At 39.9% G+C, this 24,955-nt stretch overlaps 1 long non-coding RNA gene across 1 annotated transcript in view; it reads right to left on the reverse strand.

Annotated features, from left to right (window-relative positions):
• The window catches only part of LOC137769560 (uncharacterized), a 198,452-nt gene extending 173,723 nt beyond the window's left edge, over positions 1 to 24,729 (reverse strand). The window contains exon 1 of the long non-coding RNA XR_011075002.1: positions 24,626 to 24,729. This is a non-coding gene — a long non-coding RNA (uncharacterized lncRNA). The remainder of the gene's footprint in view (positions 1 to 24,625) is intronic.
• Between the last annotated feature and the right edge of the window lie 226 nt (positions 24,730 to 24,955).

Raw genomic sequence — 24,955 nt, forward strand, 5'->3', positions numbered from 1 at the left:
TAGTCTATTGCGAAGGAAACTGTTTTCAGGTAACCTTGGGTTGACAGATGTGTTACCAAACCCAGCGCTTTCACACAGAGTGGCTGGAGGTAATGCAGTGTATTACCTTCTCCACAAGCATTTCACCAACCCAGATAGAGTCCCTGATGTATCAACACTTCAGAGATTTAACTGTGCTCATATAATTATGCCAAGAAAACATAGAACTCTCTGCACATTATCTAGTTGTAAAGATGCTTACTCTTATTCTCTTATTCTCATTAAGAATTTTTTAGTTAAGAGTTTATAACCACTGTATAAATCATGCTTAGTTTATTAATAGGAGGATAATGCAGAACACAGAAAAATATAATTATTTTTTGTTAGAGAGGTAAAAGAAGAAGGTAAAAGGAGCAAAGAGAACTAGCATTTACTGAGTACAGACCGCCGTTTAGAGACATTATCTCTGTGATCTGTAAAGTAAGTAGCTATTTGTTTTATTTCAGGTTCCCTAGAAAACAGAGCCACAGGCAAATATTGACAGTTAACGCTTTTTGGAAAAAAGCAATTTCAGGGCAGCAAGAAAGAGCAAAAGAGAAATGATACAAGATGTTAGGAAGCAATGCGAGGCATTGCTGACACGTAACTTTTGCCTTGCATATTGATTTTGGAACCTAGCCTCATGAAAGTGACTACTGCTGGGTGTGCGGCCTTCCATGCCATCCCTTAGAGGGATAAAAAGTCGACTTTTTTAGATTCCATATATATGTGTTAGCATACGGTATTTGTTTTTCTCTTTCTGACTTACTTCACTCTGTATGACAGTCTCTAGGTCCATCCACATGATTACAAATAACTCAATTTCGTTTCTTTTTATGGCTGAGTAATATTCCATTGTATATATGTGCCACATCTTCTTTACTAATTCATCTGTCGATGGACGCTTAGGTTGACACCATGTCCTGGCTATTGTAAATAGAGCTGCAACGAACATTGTGGTACATGACTCTTTTTGAATTATGGTTTTCTCAGGGTATATGCCCAGTAGTGGGATTGCTGGGTCCTATGGTAGTTCTAGGGTGGTTACCAGGGACTGTTGGGTGGGGAGATAGGAAAGATGTTGTTTAAGGATACAAACTTGCAACTAGTAAATAAATAAGTTCTGGACACCTAACGCACAGCACAGTGATTATAGTCAATACTGTATCGCAAACTTCAAAGTTGCTAAGACACTAGGTCTCAATTGTTCTCACCACAAAAAAAAAATGATAATTATGTGACATGATAAAGGTGATAGCTAACGCTACAGTGGTAATCATATTGCAATACGTAAATGTATCCAACCAAGAAGTTTGTACACGTTAAACTTCACAAATGTTATATGTCAATCATATCTCAATATAAAGTAAATTTTAAAATTTTAGGTTCCACCTCTCGATGGGAGGAGCTGCAAATAATGTGTGACCATGTTTAATATCTCACACAATCTCTAGAATGTAAACTCCACAAGGGCAGGAAATGTGTCTCTCTTGTTCATTGCTTATCCTCATTCATTTATTCAACATATATTTGTGGAATGCTTGCTATATGCCAGGCACTCTGTGCATAGTATGCACTTAAAAATATATTCTGGTAGAGAGGAAAGAGAGGGAGGAAGGAATCTTCACTTACACATACAGTCAGAGCTCTGTTATTTCAATGAACAACAAAAAAATCTGCTATAAAATATAAACACAACACTTTATTCAATGCAGACACTGACTTCATCTGTATATTATTAGAACTAAGGTGACGGGATATCATGGAAATAGCTCAAAGCTTGAAGTGGGAGAACTAGGGTCCAAGTATAATTTTCCTCCTAATTAGCTGTGTGATTTTAAGGTTGTGACTTTTCTGGAACTCAGTGGAAACAGGGTTGAAAGAGATTTCTGTCCACTTTATTCACTGATTCCAATGAATACCAGAACAATGCCTGGGATATAGTAGGCGATCAATAAATACTTGTTAAATTAACGAATGAATAAATTTTTTAAAAAATCATTACTCTCCAATCCTCTTTCCAATTCTAATATTTTATAATTCTGGTCCCTGGAATTCCAATAATTGTTTCATGGCATTTTACTGCCAAATATTTTCTACCTCTGGCAATAGAAATAGCTAAAGCTATTTGTTCCTATAATCTCAAAATTCAATGCTGTAAGTCCCTAAGCCTCTCCAGGTGAGAGAGAAAAGATTCTCACCATAGCCAGATCAACTGACCACAGCCTTTAGTGGGTTTTGCTTATTTATTAAACATTAACAAAAGGGATCTTTGAGTAAAGGGATCAATTATCCGCATCACATCTCACAATACATACAACCTCAGCAGGGCTCTGCTAAGTATAACCTTTTGGTGGAAGCAGAGAGAAAGTTCCATGAATATCATTTTCCCTATCTAGGTCAGACAGACTAACAGGCCACAACATCATTTCATAGCTTGCTGTTACTATGGCTTTTCTTCTAAGACAATGGTTATAATGGCCCATTTTCGCCACAGCATTACAAAACTACAAACAGCTCTGACAAGTGTGGCTGCTTTCCGTCCATCCTTACTCATAGATGACACTGTGATATGACACCAGCTGACACTTCCATGAGGTGACAAAGCTATTACATCTCAGCCAAGGCAACAAGTGCCCCCCAAACACCAGGATCAGCCACCCAGAGCCCTTCGAAGGGCAGAGGACATCTTCAGGTTGCAGGATCTGAATGTTGTCCCAACCTACCTCATGCCCCAGCCAGGGCTATCAGCCAAGGTTGTTCAACACCCAGCATCTTGCACCAAAGGCTGCCTGCAGTCAGTTGCAATTGCTTGGTCACTGTTTTTCAGATCTTCTGCTTGGCACAGAAAGTATAGTTGAAAAGGGCAAGCCCTGTGAATCAGACAGACATGACTCTGATGGTTACAAAGTCATGTGAACTTGGACAAGGTCTACCAGATAGGTGTGTGAGATTCAGCTTGTAGAGACTGAAGCAAGAATTTCTGCTCTGCTTGTTTTGATGTAGGAAAATCATTGTTTTGTTTTTGTTGTTGTTTTTCATCATTGAATAATAAATACAGCTATCACTGCCTCCTGCTCCATCCTAAATGCCCACCCTAACTGTGGGGGACTTTTACTTTCTATTTTACTTATTTTTGTGTAGTTGATACTTTTAATGATTACCCTTATCCTTTTCCAGCGATAAAAGTATATTACATACTGAATATCCTTTTTAAAACTTGTATTCTCACATGTGCCTCTAGGAACACTGAGATCCACTGCTCTAGTTTTCCAACTGGAAATCAAAAAGTTTTATTTTTAAGTAAATACATGTGCTTGTTAATTAAAAATCACTGAGTATGACCATTACACGTTCAAAAAGAAATCTGAGACAGCGAGATACACAGGAGCGAATTCTCAGAGAATGAATAGTTGCCTTTTAGGATGCTTGATGGCATGAGAAGGCTTTTTGTACTTAGCAAGTGTGGTAATCATATGAACCCTGCTTCGTGTGCTTTCAAGTGAGAGGCTTCCTATCCCTCACGCCTGCCTGAGCCCTGCCTCGGGCCTGGGAGTTGGTAACGGGCTATGGCTCAGAGAGAGTCAGAGTGCCAGTGACTTGGTAATATAGAAAGCTGAAAACATTATGGTTTGTTTGCTAAAGTGTCCAAATAGCTATGTCAAAACAGCTACATCAGAATAGCTCAAGCAAAATGTCCAGTGCCCTTTGAGACTGTGCATATAGAGCGCTGTGCATATGCTCTAGCACATAGTAAGTGCTCAATAAATGGTGGCCATCAATATCGCTTTCCTTTGCTGCTGCCATTCTAGATTCCTGGTACTGGCGACCAATTCAGCAGACAATTGCTAAGCACCTACTATGCCCCGGGGCTGGCCCAACACCTGCAGGAGCAGAGAGGAGCAGAGCTATCATCTGCAGCAGGCAGCTCTCCTGATTTCCCTGGAGCCTTCCCACCAGCTGACCCAGCAACATAAAGCCTCTGCCAAGGTTGGCATAGGGGATGCAAGAACTGGCCTAGAATGTTTTCTTTGAGGTCCAACTCATTTATTATTGTGTTTTTATTCATGCTTACAGCTGCTGCTATAGTGTGCCTTATTTTTGGAAGCTGAAAAATACAAGTAAGGGGAAAGAAAAGGTGTTTTCCCTACTGAATTTTTCAACATTTAAAGAACAACCAAATTTTAAAATTCAGGGAGATGTTTAGAGAAAACAGTAAAGACTGGAAAGATAGCTTTGTGCTTCTGATGCATTTTGGAAATAATTCTGGAAAAAAAATTGAAAATGCAATGTATAGACCTGGAGGGGAATTAAAAACTAAAACATCATGGGTATCTGGTGCCCCCAAAATTCTTGCACAGCCAGGGTATTTGGTTCTTAGAGTTGATGGAATTTTATTCGTGACAATGACCCAGGTCTGTTCAGGTATTTATTAAAGATGAGACATGCTTCTCATTACACGTGGGGGCCTAATCGGTTATAGAGAAAAACAAAACTGCTTTCAGACTAAATAAAATCTCTAAATCCAGACTTTGAATATTCCTTAAAACATGGGAAATTTAGACTATCCCAATAACTAAAGGCCAGGGAAAATTATGAAATCACAATCTGTATTTAAACTTGGTAGTCTGATTACAAATCCACAGTATTTTTTAGAATTTTTGAGACTGTGGGAAAGCTTTGGTAGAATATCAATACACAGAGAGCAATCGGAGAACTCAAGAAAAGCAGAAACTGAAAGAGTCCAGATTTCAAAGAATGCAAGCGTGGTGAGTGACTGTGCAGAACTGAGGCAAAGTTAGAGTTTGGAGGAGGAGGAGAGATGCATCTAGGTTTTGTGGGGCAGGAGGTTCATATCACTGAGGATGGGGAGATCCTCTTTAAAAGAAAAATAAAATAAAAATTAAAAATACAAAATTAGGTCCAGGGCTTTGGAAGGGGCCCATGCAAGGGACGGGTATGAAGCTTATGCTTCCTTAGTTTCTTCACAGTAAATCTACCACAAATTAAGACAGAGAGAAAAAAGATTCATGGACCAAAATTCTAGAGCTGTGAATTCTCATCTCGCCTCTCTCATCGATACTTTGTAACTATGAGTGAGTTCTTGATTCTCATTGCTCTTCCATTTCTTACCTGGCCAGTGGTGCTTGGGATCCATGAAACAATGAAAAAGAGAAAGGCCTTAGAATGTTCATGGAAACGACTTGAAGGGGCTTGTAGTTTGAGATATACCTATGAATCAATGAAGATAATTGGGCCTCCAACATACACTTTACTGTATAATTTTTATTTGCATCATTGAATAATTTATACACCTCTACATTCAATTATTTACTTCATCAGCTGACAACATTTATTGAGCTCTTACTATGTGTCAGCTATCATGCTAAGTGCTGGGAATACTGAAGTAAACAAGACAGGTAAGGTCCCTGCTCCTTGTGGGGCTTCATTTAAGTTGAGAGTAAGAGAATGATAAGTGAGTAAGAAAAAAACCACAGCAAAATGCTAATGATAATATCCATGAAGAAAACAAAGCAGGATAATGGAATAAGGAGACATTTGTTTATTAAATTAACTTCTATAATATCCTCATTGTAAGAGATGCAAAGGTGAAGGAAATGAATCGTGACCCTCAGGGTGCTTATCTCGTAGAACAAATAAGACAAACTACAACATGAGGAGGGCAGGAAGGGTCAAATATTTTAAGAGAGATAGAAGAAAGGAGGGGGTGGATATTCAAAGGAAGGGGTAAGAATAAGAAAGTTTACCTGAAGGAGCTGACATCTGAGCTGGGATTCAAAGGATGGACAAGTTTTACCCAGACAATTACAGGATTTGGAGGAGTAGAACACCCCATGTGAATATCTAAGATGCTGAAGCTTAAATATTCCAAATTCAGTGAGATCGCATCACTGCTCAGAACTAACATCTTTAAATGCCCGGTCAGAATATTTTAGTATTTTTGGTTTCTTAGAATGTCATCTATATATTTCACATAGCTATAGAACCTTCACGAGAAAACTTATTACCGTGCATTTTTACCTGATGTACATGTAAGAGTCACTCAGGAATACATCAGCATTATTTTTCATTAAATGTGACTTAGTTACAGCAGATTGCTAATTAAGTTGCAGTTTATCAACACGCTGAAACTGTTTCCACTAATGTCAAAAGCTCATTTGCATTGCTGTATAACTTTAATGTTATTTAGTTTTGAGAGCATCTTAAAGGTTGGAGTTGCAAGGATATTTGCCTGCAAGCCAAAATAATTTGAAGATAAGGTTGACATGATATTTTAAATTGTATTGAAACATATTGGGGGGAAATGAAATTATCTTCCTCCTCAAGATAGAAGGTCCTTTTCATGACCCACCATCCACAACTTTAATAAATCCTTTTTTTTCTATTGACTATTCTTTGAAATTAACTATGTAAATCTAATAAGCACTCCATCATTCAAACGTGGGGGAGGAGTTTCTAATACTGGAACATCTCCCCTTCTCCACATAGAGTATGAAAACAGAATCCATGAATCAAGTGTTTTGGGGTATTGGTTGCTTCTTTTATTGTGATGTTGGCCTTTATTGCTGTTGCTATTGTTGTTTGCTTTATTTGTTTTTATGACAACACAAAAACATTATCATACATTCCTCTCCAAAATATGACTGATACTCTAATCTATATTTCAATTCCAGGAGGAGATGAAGGAAAGAAGGAAGGAAGGGAGGGAGGGAGGAAGGAAGAAAGACTAGGCAGCTGATAAACCTGCTCTAGAAACAGGTAGCAAATTTCAAGTTCCCATTCAAAGAAAACAAGCTTCCTCCTTTTATTTTCTTCCCAAATCTCTTCCTTCCCAGTTATTTCCTTATGTTGCTATGATGGCGATGGTGGTGCTGGTCAAGGTGGCCATGGTTCCAGCCACATTCAGCTCCTGTCATAATGGGTACTATCTTAGAAATGAGGCTTGCCTGACCTTGGCAATACCAACCAGGGGAAAGACTATTTGACCAAGACCGGGTAACACAGCATTAGGAAACAAGCAGAGTTGACCCCAGCAGCAAAGCCATAATACCCAGCGACCCAATGGTGCATGGAGCTCATAGGAGAGTAGGACTTCAGGGTCTCTCAACTGTTGTTGAGAGACAACCTTGCAATCTATCACTGTCCCAGGAAATCCTGCTATCATGGGCACCCAGTGCCTGCTCTTTAAGGAGCAACAATTATGTCAAAAATTCAACTTTTTATTTATGATTAGCAATCCAACTGCTAATATACATCCTGCTCAGAAACTGGAGTGTCCTTCTCCTACAGTGGGGACAGGGAACTATCACTACCTAAATATGGGGAGAAAGCCTGGAGCTGATGGCCAGAAATTTAGAAACTGCCTTAGTGACATTTCATTTGTTTTCCAACTGAGAGGCAGAAGTTACTTTAAATCAGTTCTCTTCATCATAATACAGTTCGCAAGTTTGCCAATGAAATACTTGCTTCTCCTGAAATACTTTCTAACCAACATAATTTTTTCCCTAGGTTAATCAACAAAGACAAAATGCTGTCCCAAGAAAGAAAATGGCAAAAATGGCCTTAGTTCTCAAGACAGAAGAAAGGGGATGAGGTAAGAGTTCCATTTAATCATCTTTTCTTGCATTCACAGAGAATCGTTTGCAAGGAAATTCCTAGGAGAATGGAACACAAGATTCCATGTAGTGTGGTCAAGAAAAGTCCAATATTGAGTTTTCCTTTCACTGGTCCATACGTCCCAGGAGTGATAATGGCCTCACTCCCAAGCCTCCACCCCAGTGCTCACAGCCTGCCCTGCTCTCCTCTCCTCTCTGAGCGCCAGTTCTGACTCTGGTGCTCCAGGGTCCTCTTCAGCCTGCACCTGCTCTAGTCATCTTCTTCCCCAAACTTCATCCCTAACATACTGCCTGGATCTCCAGAGTTACTGGCCCCAGAATCCCTACTAATACTCTCTGTCCATATCTGGAGACATCGAGGTACTTCGTCTTGCACTCTTTGTTCACAACTCTTTCCCAGGACTCTGACCTCTGTTACAGTCTCCAATGGGTACAATTTCAAGTCCTAGTCCAGCCAACTTCTGTTGTATCCCATAATCCCGTAAGGCTTCTGTCCATAAGCCCTACTCTTTCCCTCATCTCTTCCATGAAAAGAGATTATCATGAGCTTCCTGGGAAACGTATGGCCCTTGGGCATAAACAATCCAAATTAGCAATAAAAGCAGCATTAAATTAAGAGTAAAGAAAGGGATGTCTCTGCCTCTAGCCTGCATCTGACTGATGAGATCATACCCATGATATGTTTTAAGTATTTTTAAAGAGAATCTGAAGCAAGTTAATAAAAACAAAAATGTGCACAAACATGAAGAGACTGGTTGATGAGGGAAAAACCTAGAGATGTTCAATGTCTCAGAAAAGACTTAATGAAAAAGGAGTCCACAAGCATTTAAAAATATAAACTAGGCAAAGAAATGAAGAAGTGTTTGAAGAAATAAACCCAGAGAAATAAAATTAAGAAAAACATATAAAATATAACATGAAGAAATAAAAACAGTGAGTTGAATACCAAGAATTAAACTTCCAAGGAAAGTGAGTTGCTGTCATGTTCACTGCCCACATATGTTAAATTGACTATGATCCCGTAAAGCTTTGTCCAATAGCAATGAAGTAATCGTCACTCCATAAGCAGAGCCCTCGAGTAGGACTGAGGTGAAAGGGCAACGGTATATCCTGTGCCTCTAGGAATCAAGTTCTGCTGACTTCTGATCTAGGTAGGTGTGATTAGATTTTAATATAGGCAACTCCCTAAGCCAAGAAACTAATAAACGAGACTGTTAATAGATACTAATACTAAAACCCCAGTTATACCAGGAGACGACTATTGAACTCCAAATAAATATTTATTCATAAAGTAAAACACAATTTTCCTCTAGGAATTGTCCCTCATTCTCATCCAAAACTTGTTTCGTCTTATTAGCCTTGCCAACTGCAGCAGCCAAAACTAGAAGTAAAATTCCATCCTGGCCTCTCTCTTCCAAAATCAGTGTGGGATAGGGGGATAAAACACTAGACTTACTTAGTGCAGGAACATCTAGGTACCAGTCATGATCCCATTGTTTATAACATTTTTGGCCTTGGGTAACTCACTTATCTTGAGCTCCTTTGCCTCGTTCATCAAATGGGGACGCTATTGACTAATATCTGCCCTCCCTAAATCATGTATTGCCGTGATGATCAAATGAAATGATGGCTGTAAAAGGAACTGCAACTGGAAGAGTCAAGAAGGGCTGCCCGGAGACATGTGAGGTGACTCTGAAAGAACAGACAGGAGGGACTTCCCTGGTGGTGCAGTGGTTAAGAATCCACCTGCCAATGCCGGGGACACGGGTTCGAGCCCTGGTCGGGGAAGATCCCACATGCCGCAGAGCAACTAAGCCCGTGCGCCACAACTACTGAGCCTGAGCTCTAGAGCCTGTGAGCCATAGCTACTGAGCCCGCATGCCACAACTACTGAACCCACGCACCTAGAGCCCGTGCTCTGCAACAAGAGAAGCCACCGCAGTGAGAAGCCCGCGCACCGCAACGAAGAGTAGCCCCCGCTCGCCGCAACTAGAGAAAGCCCGCGCGCAGCAAGGAAGACCCAAAGCAGCCAATAAATAAATAAACAAATAAATAAATTTATTTTAAAAAAAAGAACAGACAGGAGAGATGTGGTACGAGGTCATTTCAGGGAGAGGAAACATGGATGCAAGAGAGACACTCTGGTTTCCAGAGAACAATGGGTGGTAACTAGAATGTCTACAAGGCCCACGGTGTTAGGGAAGATGGGCCTGAAGAAGGGCTGGATCAAGAAGGACTCTGTGTCCAGGTTAAAGAACTCACATTGTAACCCGGGATAAGCTGTCCTACAGTTTGACCTCTAATCGTTTCCCTCTCTCAAAGAACCAGCAAGGACAGGAGCCCCCTCAGCACACACGGTCGCGTGTTTTTTCACCACAGAGTAAGTTTAACATGGACACAGACTGGAGAAAGGATCAGCCGGGCGCTGCTTATTTCAGAGAACTTTCGCTACCGAATCAAAAATGTTCTGTTGCTCACAGACTTCACACCCCTGAAGCCATAGAAACAGCTTTATCATATGAAAACTTCAGTCACTTAGACAATCAGATAATCCTAAATCCTGCAATGATCAACGGTCCAAAACCACAGAAAAGGCTTCAGTTCTCTTTCCCAAGACCCTATTAATTCAATCTTCAGGTTTAAAGATCTTCTTCGAAAATCATAGAACAATGATGGCTTTTGAATTAGTGACACCTCCTCCCAAATTAAAAGTGCTTCTGCGAAACAACTTCCACATAGCAGACACTGAGGTGGAGATTTTCACTTATAATGTCCCTTTTAATCCTCCTGAAGACACGGTTTCTTCTTTAAATTTAATATCCTAAAAATCAATGATATTCCAAGAATCTCACAATATCTTTTGAGATAATTAGCATAGCCCAGAGGGTTTTCCCCCCCTAAATGGGAGTCATTAGTTTAGAGGGAGAGAGGCCTCTCAGTGGCTCTAGCATTATCTACCTTGCTACCCCTAATCTTTGAACTGTTTTGAAATGTTCTCAAATCTACATTCACGGTGATATTACTGTTTTCTTTCCTTCTTTTCACTAAACTCCAGAAGAAATGGCTAGTCAGCCCAATCAATATATAAATGCATCTCTCTTTTTAATTGTGTAAGTAGCCAAAAGCAAAACACATCCTCCCACAGAGTTCTGAGCTGCACTTCTTTTCACAAAACTCTGGCACCCAATAATGCCAGAGGCAAATAAATAATCCACAAATATCACTGAAATAGATCAGGGCGGACAGATGACTCAACCATAACCATAACTCTTAGGTGCAAGCTGAGAGTAATAAATGACTTTTCTTTCACCTTCTCTTGTCACCAACTTGGTAATGTGACAAAATTCTAAGAATGTATAGACTTAAGCTTTTGTCTCTTCCACAATATTATAAGTACATTTTCCCTCCCTCAGACATCTCCAGGTAAGGAGGTATAAAATACCAAATAAAAGGTGACATTAAAATTATTAGCCAAGTTTTCAGAAGTCAGATAAACTAAACAAGAAGTTTCCAAAATTGCTGACTGCTGACCCTGAAAATATTTCAGTCAAAGTAGCTTCTGGGAACAGTATGGTTTATAGTTTCACACGTATTGACTCTTCATAGCTTGAAATATGTCTAGAGGTTTTTATTCGTGTCAAATTCTCTCCATGAAGCTTTGATTACTTTCAGAACTACCTTCTCTTGAACATAACCTCACTTCTACAGGCAGGTCTTTGGCCTAACTTTTTGTGTTTGTTGTAGTCAAAGTTAGTTTAGGAACAAGGAATAAACATAGTTCAAGCTAGTTCAAATAAAGAGGGCCTCGCAGGACATGGAGCCATCAAAAGTCAAAGCAAATACTGTCTCAGCCTCTTGGTGTATTTCTTCATCTAAATCTCTCTCCCCACCGATCTCCACACTCCCCCACCCCACTCTGGCTTCCATCTGTTTCTCTGTAACTGCCGTAGTACCTGGGCTGCAGACAGAATATCTTATTCATAGTTCCTCTAACTGCCCCCAACTTTAGCTTGTAGGTGGTTTTGCCTTTAAAGGCACAGACCTCGACCGCAACATTACACGACCTCAAGATTCAGCACCTACCACAAACTGAGTCTTTTGATTCAAGTTGTTTTTTTTTTTATAGCTCTGCTCCCCACAGAATTTTCCTCTGGTATAATCACTTTATGTTTTTTTTTAATTTTACTTACTTATTTATTTTTTTTGGCTGTGTTGGGTCTTCGTTGCTGCACGCAGGCTTTCTCTAGTTGCGGTGAGCAGGGGCTATACTCTTCTTTGCGGTGCAAGGACTTCTCAACGCGGTTGCTTCTCTTGTTGCGGAGCATGGGCTCTAGGCACGTGGGCTTCAGTAATTGCAGCAAGCAGGCTCAGTAGTTGCAACACGCAGGTCCTAGAGCGCAGGTTCAGTAGTTGTGGCGCACGGGCTTAGTTGCTCCGTGGCTCATGGGATCTTCCCGGACCCCAGGGATCGAACCCGTGTCCCCTGCATTGGCAGGTGGATTCTTAACCACTGCACCATGAGGGAAGTCCTGATTCAAGTTTTTGAGAGGAAGAATCTTTGGCGAACTTGCCAGACAATGGATTAAGTCCACTGGGACAGGTGGCCACCACAATCCAAACAGCTTAGCCAGGGGACAAGGTCACATGGGCACTTAGGCACATCCTTGCAGCAGGGCTATGTGTCAATAGGATGTAGTTGCAGAGACAATAATATGGCAGGGCAGCCCCCCAGTGTTGTTTCAGAAGTATAATTAGATTCACTCGGAAAGCTGATGATTCATGTAATTCCTCCATTATAGCCCCAAAATGGCAGGAGCTGGATGAAAACAAGTGTCTTGGTAGCACTGGGCACATTGAGCCCAGCATTTCCACCTCTGACATGCTCTTGGTCCCAACAGAGAAATAAAAACCCCCAAGTTAGTAAATATTTTCAGACACAAAGTACCTCTCTGCTTACTCTAATTATGACATTGGATTTAGATGAAGTTTCTCCTGAAAAGCAAAGCAGTTTTGAGAAATACTGCTGAAGTATTTCAGACCATTATCTTGTCACTGGACTTCTTTCTTTTTCTTTAAAAAAAAAAAAAAAAAAAAAAGTACTCACCTAGTGCTTACCTGAACTACTTAAATTACCTGAGCTTCTTAAACATTTAACTTTAACATTAAATAAAATTAATCAAATCCAGTAATATGTTAGGTGTAGGCTTTTGCTTTTGCTGCAAGCATGGCTGACCCCTCCCAGGCTCTTGACATACACCTGCCAGACTAGTGGGCCCAAAGTGAGCAAAAAGCCTGGAACAAAGGTGGCAAGCAGCCTCTGCCTGTCCTGGGACCCTCGCATCCTCCACTAGTCTCCCTGCTCCTCCCCTGTCTGGGGAGCTCCCCCGGCTTTCTGAAGCCCAGCCTGAACTACAGGCTGCAGACCCTGCAGCCCAGCTGGAGTCCATTCCCTTTTGTTCAGGCCGCCTCACCTGCATCCCCAGTGCCTGGGTCTCCCGGCCCACCTTCCTGAGCAACGCTGCCCGAGGCTCCCGGTTTCCGGACACAGAGTACCTTCCATGAATTCCAAGGCCTGTCCACCGCACACACCTCCTCACTCAGTTCTCACACCCACTTTCTGTGTCGCGTCTCACACCCACCACCGGGTGATTCTGGTGACTCCAGATTCCCTTTCCCACCCAGGTTTGTGATGCTCTTACCCCCATCCCTGTCCAAATGCCCTGTGCCTCCACATTCATGGCAACTTCTCCTCACACTAGATTCCCAGTTCTGGCCCCTCCTGCCTTTTCAGTTATGGGACTAAGTGATGTTATCGAGTTAATATATCAGAGAGGGGCTTCCCTGGTGGCGCAGTGGTTGAGAGTCTGCCTGCTAATGCAGGGCACACGGGTTCGAGCCCTGGTCTGGGAAGATCCCACATGCCGCGGAGCGACTAGGCCCGTGAGCCACAACTACTGAGCCTGCGCGTCTGGAGCCTGTGCTCCGCAACAAGAGAGGCCATGATAGTGAGAGGCCCGCGCACAGCAATGAAGAGTGGCGCCCACTTGCCGCAACTAGAGAGAGCCCTCGCACAGAAACGAAGACCCACACAGACAAAAATAAATTTGAATAAAAATAAATTAAAAAAAAAAAATATATCAGAGAAATTAGTTCCTTTGCCTAAAATGCGAAGTCAAAGGGCTCACTGAACGTACTACATGTGACTCAGCACATTTAGCAGACTGGCCAAAGCATGCACACCTGGACAAGGAAAACTGAACTCATGAAGAGACAGCTGTGGAACATTTCTGTCTGCTTCTAAGAAGATGCCAACGTGACCCGTGCTTCCTCTACAAATTCCACAGGCTGCTGATAGAAATGATAACACAGTTCACCGAATAAAAAGACCAAAAGACTGAAAAGCAGAGATAAAGAATGATTTGCTTTTTCAGATTCAGATTTTAAACTGTATAAGCAATTACATTTAAAAATTGAATGTCTGAAAAAATATTAAAGTATGTATTTAAAACTTAGATCCCTGTGATTTATTTTATAACTGGTAATTTGTGCCTCTTAATCTGCTTCACCTACTTCACCCTTCCCCCACCATTTTTCCCTTCGGCAACTACTAGTTTGGGAATACAGTCAACATTTTGTGATAACTTCATATGGTGTGTAATCTATAAAAATATCAAATCACTATGTTGTACACCTGAAACTAATATAATACTGTAAGTCAACTATACTTCAATAAAAATAAATTATAAAATTAGAGTTAAAATAATTACCTATACCTAGAGTAGAATGCACTCTAATGTTTAATTAAACATTAATTTAAGTATTTGAACACTTTATTTAAAAAAATAAAATAAAACTTAGTCCATCAAGTAAACTCACTTGGTAAAACTGAGAGTATGTTCTTTGATGATAATAATGCTCACATCATAGAGAAGAAAAAAAATTGTTATGAATTGTAACTTGAATCTTGGACTTGGCAAAGGAGAACTTCTGTTAATTGCCTGAGAGAGAAAAAACTTTGGAATATTAAGTCTTACTGGGATCCCTCCCATTTCCTGTATTCCATTTTTAAAGCCCTCCATGGGATAATCCAGAAAAGATTTCACATCTTTTGGAAAGTACTATTCTCACTTCATTATATAGTGAAATTTTTAATATCCTTTCTAGCCTTAAGTCTTATTTAAATGAGAATAAAGGAATAACATTGGATAAGGGAACGACAGAATGTAGGTTAAGATAAAGAATATTAATAGCCCACACATTTTATATACCTCTGCTTCAGGTATATAAACAAATTTGAGGAATGAGAACATTTTTCAACAACCATTAAAACTGAAAAAATCTCTTTGTCAAACAAAGAGAATTCTTGAGAGACTAACTGTATTAGTCTACTAGGACTGCCATAACGAAGTACCACATACTGGGTGGCTTAAACAACAGAAATTTATTTCCTTACAGTCCAGAGGCTAGAAGTCCAAGTTCAAGGTCTGGTTTCTTCTAAGGCCTCTCTCCTTGGCTTACAGATGGCCACCTTCTTGCTATGTCTTCACATGGCCTTTCCTCTGTGTGCACACATCCCCCGTGTCTATGTGTCCAAATTTCCTCTTCTTATAAAGACATCAGACATGCTGGATTAGGGCCCACCCCAATGGCCTCCTTTTAACTTAATCACGTCTTTGAAAGTCTTACCTCCAAATAGTCACATTCAGACTTCAACACATGAATTTTGGAGGGACACATTGCAGCCCATAATCCTTGACAAAATATGTTTTTTAAAGTAAGAATTAATAACTATTAACCAAGCTGAGTTTTTTAAATACAAGGGAAACGGTACTCCAGTAGCTTCAACAGTACTACCCAGCTGGATCCTCAAAACAAACATGAGCGATCCACATCGAGCCCCCTGAGGTCACAGAGTAAATTGGAAGTGTTGACTTTACTGGTGTGGCTATCAGAAAATACCCTAATTCACAATGCCTTATTGAGCTCTCTACATTTCCAAAATGGATGCTGGGGGTGAAATCTTTTGTCATACATGCATTCTGATTTTTAATTTAGAATAAAGATTAGAGTAACGGGTACAGATTCTGATCATAAATTCTTTTTAAACAACTTTACACCAGGTCCTTACAGATTTTAAAGCTAATGTAACATAATCTAAAAGAAATGAAACAGGGTATTAAAACTTCTTGCATTATTCAACAGCAAAAATGTACCATCAAAAAAAGAAAAAGTCTTAATTAAAAAAACAAATGGGATAAAATACTATCCCATACTAGTAATGCAGACAAAAAGTAACAAAAGTATACAAATAATTTATTATAAGTCAGAATTAGTAATGATCACATATAGAAGAGGGTAAGAAATGTTACGTTTATGAGCAAGAATTAAAATAATATATAAATTATAGATAGCAAAATAAAGTCCTAAACATATGGAGAGAGACATAGATTCACAAATAAATTTAAAATGTTTTGCACTCTGGAACAAAAAATTAAAATTACTCTAAAATATTGAAAGGACATGCCAACAGGGATTTTAAATCACAATTAATGAATATGTGAAACAGAGCAAATAAACTGAAAAATAATGTGAATATGACTAATAGAAGTAAATAAAAGAGATTTTCTTTTCTCTCTAAAATGAGTTCTTATAGATATTTTGTGGAAAAAAATAAACAAAGCAAGTAAAGGAAAAAATAGCATTAAAGATAGTGTCAACTGAGCTATGTATTTTTTGCGATTCACTGGAAAACAAAGGATAATGCCATCCTTAAATGCATAGTTAAACTATGCTTTTAAATCACTGTGGAAAAAAATCTATTATAATCAAAACAACACATGCACAAAAATCTAACATTTAGATTCTTTCAAAGAATATCATAAAATAAATTCTTTTAAAAAGTTTAAAAAATTTAACTCATAAGTACATAGATTGTTTCAATGTTTGACTTTTTTGTTTCTCTGCTAACAAAATACAGCAACCAAAATTAGGAAGTATTTTCCAAAATAAAGAACAAAAAGAAATGAGAATGGCATTCGTATATTTGGCAATTCAATATTCATTCAATACTTATGATCTGGCAGGCTTTGTGCTAGGCAGATACAATAATAATTGAAGTAGCAAGTTTTTACTGACTCTTTACTATGTGTTAGGCACCTGTGCTAAACACTTTTTATTTATTACCCATTAAATCTTCACCCAAAAAGCCTATGAGATCAGTACCATACCTAAAGGCAACAACAGATGAATGTCAGAGCTACACTAGGACCTGAGACATCTGACTCCAGGCATGAACTCTTCAGTGTCACTGCCAAGGTGCAGAAGACCCAGGACCAGCTCCTAGAGGGGTCATAAACGAGTGCTTAACTTGCTAGAAATGTTAATGATAAAGTCAAGGCCATAGTGACCATGAAGAAAACTCCTTGTTCTTAATTTATTCATTCAACAAATACTTATTGAATGGCTGTTCTGGACATCAAGGGCCCAGCAGTTAACAAAACAAAGTCCCTTTCCTCATGTAATGTGCATTCACCTGAAGAAACACGCAATAAAAAAGTGCACAATTTCAGTTAGTGATAAGTATAAAGAAGAAATGCACAGCATTTCAGGGAAGGCCTCTTTGAGGAGATGGCATTTGGACAGAGACCTGAATCTCAGTGATGTGAGGACACCAGCCTTGCAAAGATCCAGGGAGAGCATTCCAGGCAGAGCGAAAAGCAGATGTAAAATCCCTAAGTCTAGAACAAGCTTGGCGTATTCCAGGTCCCAGGAAGAGGGAGAGAGTGGATATCAGATACAAGGGCAGAGAACTAGTAGGGACCAGATGACAAAAGACCTTCAAGGACAAGGTTAAGAAGAATTTAAAAAATCTTTTTATTTGGAAATAATTTCAACCTTACAAAAAGTTTAAAGAATAATAGTACAAAGAAGATTCAAATGTCTTTTATCCAGATTTGTATATTGTTAATGTTTTACCCCATTTGCTTTAACTCTTGTGGTGTGTGTGCCTGCGTATGTGTGTGTGTACAATTTTTTAGAACCCTTTGAGAGTAAGTTGCATGCATCTTGGTCCTTTGCCCCTAAACACTTCAATGTGTATTTCCTAAGAATGAGAATATTCTCTTAAATAATCACTGTATAGTAATCAACCTCAGTAAATTTAACATTAATACAACACTTCTGTCTAAGCACCATGATCCAATTTTATCAGTTGATCTAATAACAATGTCCTTTACAGCCTTTTTCCCCTCCAGTATAGAATCTTGTCTAGAATCAGGTATTTCATTAGTTTTCACATCCCAAGTAAAACATTACTTATTATGGGTTGGTCTAATGGTTCCTTGGCGAGTAGGTTCAGGTAATGGATCGAAGCCAGAACACTACCTGAGTGATGTGTTCTTCCCAGGTTAGCACGTCTGGAGGCACTCAATGTCTATCTGCCCCTCACTGCTAATGTTCATTTTGATCACCCAGTCAAGGTGTATCTATTTCTCCACCGTAGTTAGAATTTTTTCCTTACAATCAATAAATCACAGAGACCATGTAACTATCCTGCCCTTCATCAAAATTTCCCTCTAAATTTAGCAACCATTAATGAGTCTTAACTGAACCAGTCTGTACTATGATGGTTGCAAAATGGTGATTTTGTTGTTTCTTGGGGTTTTTTTAAATTTATTTATTTTTGGCTGCATTGGGTCTTCGTTGCTGTGCGCGGGCTTTCTCTAGTTGCGGCGAGCGGGGGCTACTCTTCGTTGCAGTGTGCGGGCTTCTCACTGCAATGGCTTCTCTTGTGGCAGAGCACGGGCTCTAGGCGCACGGGCTTCAGTAGTTGTGGCTCGTGGGCTCGAGAGGACAGGCTCAGTAGTTGTGGTGCATGAGTTTAGTTGCTCTGCGGCATGGGGGATCTTCCTGGACCAGGTCTCGAACCCACGTCCCCTGCATTGGCAGGAGGATTCTTAATGACTGTGCCACCAGGGAAGACCCAAAATGGTGATTTTCAACTGCAGGATTCCTTGCACATTTACCGGTTAGTCCTTAGCATTCTACTGTAAGTAAGAGCCCTCCCCTCTCCCCATTTATACATGTATTTATTTACTTATCATCAGTATGGATTCATGGATTTCTATTTTTCCAATCGTATATAAGTCATTAATGTTTTTAACAATTTCAGTGCTCAAATTTTCCCCTTCTTCCCTTCAAACTGGTTCATATGTTCTCGTGATATGATCTCATTATTTCTTGGAGCACTCCTTTATACTTTCTAGCATAATGCCATTCAATAGGATTTTCTGCAATGATGGGGATTTTCCATATCTATGCTATCCAATGCTGTAGCCACTGGCCCCATGTGGCTACTGAGCTTGTGAAATGTGGCTAGTGCAAATGAGGAACGCACTTGTTAATTTTATTTAATTTTAATTAATGTAATTTTAAATAGCCACCAAAACTAGTGGCTAACATAATAATCTAGCAAGATGAGATATTCTAGGATCATCTTTTACCTACACTGCCTCAGCCCTGGAATTAGAAACTTCTCCAAGGACCCCTGGTTCCTTTCAAAAGGGAACGATATTAGAGACCAAGATCTGATATACATACATAGATATTATACACACACACGTACATACATAAACTTGTGCACCTATACATGGTATACACCAATAAATAAATATTTTAGAATCATGGATTCACATCAATACCTACAATTCTAATCCATCTGCACGAACATCTTCCTTGCCTTCCCCCATTTTCTTTTTCTATGTCTCTTCTTCTATTGGGAACCCTGCCTCCCCAAAATATCAACTTATTTCTTCATTGCCCAAACCTATACACTTCAAAAGCACTTTCAGAATTGCTTCACCCATAACAACATAAAAATCAAACCTACTGGGGGACTTTCAAGATGGCGGAGGAGTAAGACGTGGAGATCACCTTCCTCCCCACAAATACATCAAAAATACATCTACATGTGGAACAACTCCTACAGAACACCTACTGAACACTGGCAGAAGACCTCAGACTTCCCAAAAGGCAAGAAACTCCACATATACCTGGATAGAGCAAAAGAAAAAAGAAAAAACAGAGACAAAAGAATAGGGATGAGACCTGCACCTCAGGGAGAGAGGTGTGAAGGAGGAAAAGTTTCCACACACTAGGAAGCCCCTTCACTGGTGGAGATGGGGAGTGGGTGGGGAGGAAGCTTCGGAGCCAGGAGGAGAGCGCAGCAACAGGGGTGCAGAGGGCAAAGCGGAGAGATTCCGCACAGAGGATAGGGACCGACCAGCACTCACCAGCCTGAGAGGCTTGTCTGCTCACCTGCTGGGGCAGACGGGGGCTGAGAGCTGAGGCTCGGGCTTCAGAGGTCAGATCCCAGGGAGAGGACTGGGGTTGGCTGTGTGAACACAGTCTGAAAGGGGCTAGTGTGCCACAGCTAGCCAGGAGGGAGTCCGGGAAAAAGTCTGGACCTGCCTAAGAGGCAAGAGACCACTGTTTCGGGGTATGCGAAGAGAGGGGATTCAGAGCACTGCCTAAATGAGCTCCAGAGACGGGCGGGAGCCGCGGCTATCAGCGCGGACCCCAGAGACGGGCTGCTTGCTGCAGCCACCAAGAAGCCTGTGTGCAAGCACAGGTCACTATCCACACCTCCCCTCCCAGGAGACTGTGCAGCCCGCCACTGCCAGGGTCCCGTGATCCAGGGACAACTTCCCAGGGAGAACACACGGCACGTCTCAGGCTAGTGCAATGTCACACTGGCCTCTGCCACCGAAGGCGCACCCCGCATTCCGTACCCCTCCCTCCCCCCGGCCTGAGTGAGCCAGAGCCCCCTAATCAGCTGCTACTTTAACCCCGTCCTGTCTGGGTGGGAACAGACGCCCTCAGGCGACCTACACACGGAGGCAGAGCCAGATCCAAAGTTGAACCCCAGGAGCTGTGTGAACAAAGAAAAGAAAGGGAAATTTCTCCCAGCAGCCTCAGGAGCAGAGGATTAAATCTCCACAATCAACTTGATGTACCCTGCATCTGTGGAATACCTGAATATACAATGAATCATCCCAAAATTGAGGCGGTGGACTTTGCAAGCAACTGTAGACTTCGGGTTTCCTTTCTGCATCTAATTCATTTCTGCTTTTATATTTATCTTAGTTTAGTATTTAGAGCTTATTATCACTGGTAGATTTGTTTATTGATTGGGTTGCTCTCTTCATTTATATATATATATATATTTTTTTCCTTTTTCTCTTTTGTGAGTGTGTATGTGGGTGCTTCCTTCTGTGATTTTTGTCTGTATAGATTTGCATTTACCATTTCTCCTACGGTTCTGTCTGTCTGCTTTTGGGGTTTTTTTTTTAGTATAGTTTTTAGCGCTTGTTATCATTGGTGGATTGGTTTATTGGTTTGGTTGCATGACCTTTATTTCTTTTTTTTTTTTACTTTTTTATTTTTTTAATTATTTCCTCTAAGATCAGGAACAAGACAAGATTTTCCACTCCCACCACTATTATTCAACATAGTTTTTGGAAGTTTTAGCCACAGCAATTAGAGAAGAAAAAGGAATAAAATGAATCCAAACCGGAAAAGAAGAAGTAAAGCTGTCACTGTTTGCAGATGACATGATACTATACATAGAGAATCCTAAAGATGCTACCAGAAAACTACTAGAGCTAATCAATGAATTTGGTAAAGTAGCAGGATACAAAATTAATGCACAGAAATCTCTTGCATTCCTATACACTAATGATGAAAAATCTGAAAGAGAAATTAAGGAAACACTCCCATTTACCATTGCAACAAAAAGAATAAAATATCTAGGAATAAACCTACCTAAGGAGACAAAAGACCTGTATGCAGAAAACTATAAGACACTGATGAAAGAAATTAAAGATGATACAAACAGATGGAGAGATATACCATGTTCTATGGATTGGAAGAATCAACATTGTGAAAATGACTATACTACCCAAAGTAATCTACAGATTTAGTGCAATCACTATCAAACTACCAATGGCATTTTTCACAGAATTAGAACAAAAAATTTCACAATTTGTATGGAAACACAAAAGACCCCAAATAGCCAAAGCAATCTTGAGAAAGAAAAACGGAGCTGGAGGAATCAGGCTCCCTGACTTCAGACTATACTACAAAGCTACAGTAATCAAGACAGTATGGTACTGCCAAAAAACAGAAATATAGATCAATGGAACAGGATAGAAAGCCCAGAGATAAATGCATGCACATATGGTCACCTTATTTTTGGTAAAGAAGGGAAGAATATACAATGGAGAAAAGACAGCCTCTTCAATAAATGGTGCTGGGAAAACTGGACAGCTACATGTAAAAGAATGAAATTAGAACACTCCCTAACACCATACACAAAAATAAACTCAAAATGGATTAAAGACCTAAGAGTAAGGCCAGACACTATAAAACTCTTAGAGGAAAACATTGGCAGAACACTCCATGACATAAATCACAGCTAGATCCTTTTTGACCCACCTCCTAGAGAAATGGAAATAAAAACAAAAATAAACCAATGGGACCTAATGAAACTTAAAAGCTTTTGCACAGCAAAGGAAACCATAAACAAGACGAGAAGACAACCGTCAGAATGGGAGAAAATATTGGCAAATGAAGGAACTGACAATGGATTAATGTCCAAAATATACAAGCAGCTCATGCAGCTCAATACCAAAGAAACAAACAACCCAATCCAAAAATGGGCAGACAACCTAAATAGATATTTCTCCAAAGAAGATATACAGATTGCCAACAAACACATGAAAGGATGCTCAACATCACTAATCATTAGAGAAATGCAAATCAAAACTACAATGAGGTATCACCTCACACTGGTCAGAATGGCCATCATCAAAAAATCTAGAAACAATAAATGCTAGAGAGGGTGTGGAGAAAAGGGAACACTCTTGCACTGTTGGTGGGAATGTAAATTGATACAGCCACTGTGGAGAACAGTATGGAGGTTCCTTAAAAAACTAAAAACAGAACTACTATATGACCCAGCAATCCCACTACTGGGCATATACCCTGAGAAAACCATAATTCAAAAAGAGTCATGTACCACAATGTTCATTGCAGCTCTATTTACAATAGCCAGGACATGGAAGCAACCTAAGTGTCCATTGACAGATGAATGGATAGAGAAGATGTGGCACATATATACAATGGAATATTACTCAGCCATAAAAAGAAATGAAATTGAGTTATTTGTAGTGAGGTGGATGGACCTAGAGTCTGTCATACAGAGTGAAGTAAGTCAGAAAGAGAAAAACGAATACCATATGCTAACACATATATATGGAATCTAAAAAAAAAAAAAAGTTTCTGAAAAACCTAGGGGCAGGACAGGAATAAAGATGCAGACGTAGAGAATGGGCTTGAGGACACAGGAAGGGGGAAGGGTAAGCTGGGACGAAGTGAGAGAGTGGCATGGACATATATACACTACCAAATGTAAAACAGATAGGTAGTGGGAAGCAACCACATAGCACAGGGAGATCAGCTCAGTGCTTTGTGACCACCTAGAGCGGTGGGATAGGGAAGATAGGAGGGAGACGCAAGAGGGAGGAGATATGGGGATATATGTGTACGTATAGCTGATTCACTTTGTTATAAAGCAGAAACTAACACACCATTGTGAAGCAATTATACTGCAATAAAGATGTTTAAAAAAAAATGAACATATAGGAAAAAAGTTTTTTAAGAAAGAAAAAAACTCCAGGGAACAGAGCAAGTAGCCAAGAAATCTTCAAAATATAATAATTAATTCTTCTCAGTAGACAAGAGAAGATATTGTATATTAAATATAACTAGGAGGCTGACAAAACAAAGCACCATCAGAGAACAAAAAAGAAATCTTGGAAATTAAAAATACAATAGCAGAAATGAAGAATTCAAGAGAAGCGATGGAAAAATAAAGTTGAGAAAGTCTCCTAGAGAATAATACAAGAAAATAAGAAATAAAAAAATAAGAAAACCAGCAGATCATTAAGGCGGGGGGGGTGGGGGGGGGAGCGGCTAGCATCTAAATAAAAGTCATTCCAGAGAGAACAGAATAAATATTCTGTGTTCTATAGCTTTCGTGTATTTTTATAAAATGTCTCATTTTTTTAGAGCAAAGAGAGAAGACATTTAAAATTCATAACCCTTTAGATTTGTCTGTTGAGAAGACACTTCCAGACAAACCAGAAAGGATCATTCATATTCTACCTGCAGTTCCTTCCAACACACATTTAGGCTCATTATTCAAACCAGGAAAGGATTACCAAGTTAGTTTTCTCTTTTCCAAGCTATGCAAAACAGTTTCAATAATCTAACACAATTCATATATATATTCCCTACTGTTTTTATCAAAGGATTTCATCCAGGTTTGTCACCCTACCTCCATGTGTGCCTGAGCATCACTAGAATTCAGTCTCTCCAAAAAATTTTCCAGTCCTCTGGCAGGTGTGGGAAGGGCTTCATCTGACTTCAGGGAGTGGGACAGGAGTCCAGGGTCCTAGCTGTCTCTTTTAGACACTTCCAACCAATCAAGATCCTCTCCTCACCACAGAGGAAGTATCTGGTGCCTGCCTTCCACCCCTGCTCCTATCCCATGTGCCTCTTATTGGAAGTAGACATTAGACACATCACACATTTGTGTACAAACCACAAATTCCTATGACCAATTAATTTCCAAAAGGGTTTCCCCCCATGTTTCTAGGCACAGATGCAAAAGGGCTATATTTACCGACAGACACTTTTAAAGACTAACTTTTTGTACAAAGGGGAAAGGCGCTTGTTTTGTCTCTTACAGACACACAGAGATGTAACAGCCTCGGTTTTACAGCTTTAGCCAACATCAAGAGAAAATATAGATCCATGAAACTCCATTATTCTATTGATATTTTACCTTTGAAATTGTCACAGACCTTTAGATACTTCCACACACTTTTCAAAGACTCTCCCAAACTAACCTTAGCTTTCGGTCTCTCAACTGGAAGACAGCAGGCCACCCAGGTCCTCCAGGCTCTCACCCTACACACAGCTTCTGGCAGCCAGACGAGATCGTTTGGAATGCAGAGCTCTGTTTAAAGACAAAAAAAAAACAAAAAAAAAACAGCCTTTTAATCATTTAGTCAATTTTCACCCAGCATTCATGATTTATAGGAACAGATTCTTTTAGTTTCTAATTTTAAAATGAGAAAGACGTTTTAACCAGAGCAGGTCAGTGGCCATCAGACTTTGGCACATGAGCTCCGAAATGGAGCACACTTGCCGCTCTCTCATTAAACTTGAGGGTCAGT

This window comes from Eschrichtius robustus, chromosome 9, assembly GCF_028021215.1.
Source record: "Eschrichtius robustus isolate mEscRob2 chromosome 9, mEscRob2.pri, whole genome shotgun sequence".
NCBI lineage: Eukaryota > Metazoa > Chordata > Mammalia > Artiodactyla > Eschrichtiidae > Eschrichtius > Eschrichtius robustus.